Below are 4917 nucleotides of genomic sequence, written 5' to 3'. Positions count from 1 at the left end.
ACAACCATCTGTAATGAGGTCTGGTGCCCTCTTCTGGCCTGCAGGCACACACACAGACAGACTATTGTATACATAATAAATAAATAAATATTAAAAAAAAAAAAGAAAAGAAAAGAAACAAGGATAGCGAGTCAGCTTGGCCCTTGAGAGGCTTGCCTAGCAAGCACCCATGTCCTAACAGTGCTACTCAAAGGGTGACCCAGATAAAATGTGGGTCCAGGATGAGTTTGAATAGCTTTATCATCCATATATAATGTCTCCATGTTTAGCTTTTTGCTTATGGTAAGCTTTCAGAATGATATTCTGAATAACTTCTTGGGAGAGGGGAGCTGTTGACTTCAGCCAAGGATCACTTGTCTTTCCTAAGACTGGAAAGATCTGGACCTCGTGAGTAAACAGCCTGTTGGATGAGACACAGAAACCTCAACAGTGCTTGGCAGCCTCCTAGCAGGTTACAACGTCTGTCCTTGCCAGCTCAACTTGGGCACTTGAATGCCGTTTCCTCGTCCCCTCAAAGGTTCTGAAAAGACCTCCTGCTGAAAGCGGGCATCCAGAGTCATGCGGAGAAGTGTAGTACCCAAGAATTCCTCCCTCATGGACTTGAGAATTAAATCCAGCTGCAGTGAGATGCGGCAGAACATACATTTGAGAACATTTAAATAGTTAGGCTGGGTCTTAGTATTAATCCAAAAGCAGTCCGTTTGTTTCTGTCATTGCGTTTGTGCTACTAAAGCAATGAGGGAAATGTGTTGAGAAAAAAAAAATGGCAGACAGAATCCCCTAGAGTAAATCTGTAAGGCCACCCACACGCTGAGTTGACATCCAGAACACCAGGAAGCACAAGGGAGCCGGAAGCCACCAGAGCTATCCAAAGTCCAGAGTTTCCCGAGACAGAAGGAGTCGGAGTGCTATGAGTCAGAGACACCTCCCTTGACTTCGGGCTCTACTAAGGTGACTGACCTGGGAGGAAGCCCTCCACCTCTCTGGGCCTCTGGTCCCTGATTTTAATGCCTTCCAGCATTACTTCCAGGCAAGAACTATACAAGGAGATGCCATCCTGTGCCAGCCAGAAGGGAATTCGTTCATTCTACTGGGCGTTTTTCTATAAACTGTCCTCCTCACCGCTCCACTTTTATCTCTGTTACAAAAATGAACCAATTATGGATCATTTATTTGTGCCGCCGACTGGTATGTTTTGCTTAATCAGTGGTGTCATTCTTTCGGCTGTAATGTGGCTGTGGCTGTAATGGTGTAAATCAGAGTAATTGTGTTTTTGCAGTCTCCGAAAACAAGAAAAAAAGATAGAGGGGGAGAAGAAAAGGAGGAGAAGAGACTGTGTACTGGAGGAAGAGAGAGTAAATGAGGACAAGCACATCCCAGAAGCAGATACAAAACCATATTTGATTATACGCATTTGTCAGGGTTCTGGTCTGACCAGACAGACATGGGTGGTGGTAAGTGATAAATACGGCTAGAAAGGCTCCTGGCTGTCTGCCTTCCTCTCTGCCTCTCCTCCTCTTGCCCACACCCACTTCCCTTTAACTCCCCTCTCCAGCTCCCCAAATCCACTATCCCTGACCCCCTCCATAAGCAGTTTCATGAACTTTGACCCCTTGTGCAGACTCATCTCATACCCTTTCTGTTTTGTCCAGCTCCAGCGTTCCCTCCTCTTTGTTCAAAGCAATTTGGCCCCCAGGTTCTTCTCTTGTAACCTGTCTTCAAAAGATTGTAACCTGTCTTCAAAAGATTCCGCCCAGCACTCGGGAGGCAGAGGCAGGTGGATCTCTGTGAGTTCGAGACCAGCCTGGTCTACAAGAGCTAGTTCCAGGACAGGCTCCAAAGCCACAGAGAAACCCTGTCCCGAAAAAAACAACAAAAAAAAAAAGATTCCGCAATCCAAGACTGACTCAGTTCACTTCTTGACCCCAGTTCTGTCTCCTGAGAGCTTATTCCAGCTTCTTATTGTCTTGAATAGGAGGACCAGGAAAATGTCCTCTTGATGATGCTCGTATAGCCCAAGACTCTGTAGCTTCGGTGCCTATCCTGGAACTAGCTCTAGGATCCGCCTGCCTCTGCCTCCTGAGTGCTGAGTGCTGGGATTAAAGGCGTGTGCCACCACCACCCGGCTAACACTCTGAATTTCAATTATTCACACTGACATATAATAAGATGCAAAACCATAGGTTTTACAATCATGATTTCTAAAGTCAAATATTTAAAATTCTAGAAATAGTAGAATCAACCCACACTGTTAAACAGTTTGGATATCAGCATTTCCATGACACCAACAAAACAGGGCTGTTGATCAATGAAAGAAAGTTGTGCTGTTTAAATAACTGAATTGACAAATTGAGAAAGTGCATCAGCTTAACTTACTTAGGATCAGTCAGGAAATAGTATTTATACAGTCACTAGCATAAGTCACAAAGGGGAATGTTTAATCAAAATTACAGTGGCCTTGCTACCCTTTCGTGTGGTTTGAAGGTGTCGCTCACAGGTTTGTATAACGGAATCCTGGTCCCTGGTGTGATAAGGAAAGAGGTGTCTGGACTGTTGAGATGGAGAGCCTGCTGGGAGGCCTCTCAAAATGCCACCCTTGAAAGGAAATATTACAGCCTGGATGGAACCGCAGTTATTCCCAAAGAGCAGACTAGCTGTCCCCACTCTCCTTGGCTTCTTGTCTCTCACACATTCATTTTTCTCCCATAATCCTATCTACCATGAGTCCTATATCAGAGCCTAAATAAAGGAGATTAATTATGCAATTTTGAATTTTCAGACTCCAAAACCTTTCCTCCAAAGAAGGTTCTTTTGGTTTTTTTTTTTTTTCTTTTTGGGTTTTCAAGACAGGATTTCTATGCAGCTTTGGAGTCTATCTGGAACCAGCTCTTGTAGACCAGGCTGGCCTCGAACTCACAGAGATCCACCTGCCTCTGCCTCCCAAGGGCTATGATTAAATGCATGTGCCTGCGATGTTTTGCTATTTTAATGAGAGGCAGACTTCACTTGGGCAACCAACTTGAATGGCTCAGGATCAGGACTTTCTCCTTAACTAAAAGCTGCCATGATGAGCAAAAGTAATACAAAGTCTGTTCCTCAAGTTTCTAGTTAGCTTCAGCTCTCAAACTGACACAGCCCAGAGCTATATGATGGGGTTCTGGAGGGGGACTGCCTTGACAACGCTGGCCTTTGAGCATGCTATAGGCATTTTCTTCATTGATGATTGACGTAGTAGGCCCCAGCCTACTGTGGGCGGTCCTGTCCCTAGGTAGGGTGTCCTACACTGTATAAGAAAGCAGGCTGAGCAGATGCTAGGAACAATCCACTAAGCAGCTTTCTTACGTGATCCCTGCTTCTGATCCTACTCGAGTTCCTGCCCTTTGTGATAATGAGCTACAATCAGATCCATAAAGCACATAAACTCTTCCTTTCCAAGTTCACGGCAACAGAAAGCTATACACCCAGTATTACATTCTATATTATATTATTAATACACCTAGCTTAAAGATTCCATATTATATTCTATATTACATTATTAATATACCCATTGAAGTTTAAAGCTTCAATATTACATTCTATATTATTCTACAGTCTGCACTTATTTTTAAATTCTAGGAGAGAGTATAAAGGCTAAACAAAGGTTTGTTGCTATCTTTCTTTTATTTGTAAAGTAATATTACATGATTAATTGTAGTCTAATGCACAATGACCTAACACTGTCAGTTAAACACTTATACACTTAAAATTAAAGTATCTATTAGGACACTCAGGTGTTCAAAATTACATAGCAGTATCTGGGATTTTTCTTAGCCAAATAATGATGCCAAATATTAATGACATTCACGTTCTTATTATTATTTAGGAGACAGACATTGCATAAAATATGTAAAAGAAGAATTACTTTGATCAAAAGTAAGGATAAATGACCTTAACCTACTTCTCTGTGCCTCCATCCTCCCATGGTTCCGGGGAGCACAATAAGAAAAGCTGGGCTTATTTTGAAATGCAAAGTTTTGTAGTCATGGAAAGGATGCAACAGAGAAAACTAAAGGGGGTATTAACTGGTGAAACACATGAAATGCATCAGCTTTAAAGAACGCAATTCTAGAATTGAGCTTGATAGGATAAATGCTATGAACCTGGTCTTGCTGAACACTCAGCCTCCTCTGATCCAGACAGCCTGTTTCTGTCATCCAGAAGCCACCAACCAGAGCAGTGAGAGCAAGAGGAAAGCCATCCCTGGACATGCAGAAGCCTAGGAGAGCATCAGGGAGTTGCCACTTAATTACTATATGTGGCCAAAGGGCCGTCCCTGTTTGAAGCTCCAGTAATCACAGCAGAAGAGACCCACACTCTCATTCATCTTATATTGTAGCGATGACCAGAAAAATGTGAGCAACCAGTGGTAGTGTGTTATGAAGAAAGCTAAAGTGGGTAGACCAAGAATCATGCCCCCCCCCAGACACAGCATGATCTTGAAAGACCAATTAGGCACACCTGCTTAGACAGTAGCAGCTTTTGAATTGTTTTTCTCTTTCTATACTGGATATAAGATGGGCCTGGAGATCATTCCTGTGTAGACTGGGATTCTTTTTCCTGAGAAGATCCTTCTAGAGCAAGAAGTTTCTTCCCTCTAGGTGTGAGGAAGAATCTCTTCCATATGTTCTTACTTGCTTCTTCCCACCAAAGTAGTGAGAGACCCAGGGTCAAGGATAGAAATCAAGTTGAGAGAAAGAAAAACAGTAAGGATACTGAGCATCCCTCAGAAAAGGAGTACCGAGCATCCCTTGGAAGAGGAGTATCAAGCTTCCTTGGAAGAAGAGTACTAAGCAACCAAGCATCCCTTAGAAGAGGAGTACCAAGCATCCCTTAAAAGAGGAGTACCAAGCATCCCTTAGAAGAGGAGTACCAAGCATC

This window comes from Microtus ochrogaster (genome assembly GCF_000317375.1).
Source record: "Microtus ochrogaster isolate Prairie Vole_2 chromosome 6 unlocalized genomic scaffold, MicOch1.0 chr6_random_2, whole genome shotgun sequence".
Lineage (NCBI taxonomy): Eukaryota > Metazoa > Chordata > Mammalia > Rodentia > Cricetidae > Microtus > Microtus ochrogaster.
The sequence above is the reverse complement of the archived record's forward strand: the minus strand, read 5'-3'. Positions refer to the sequence as shown.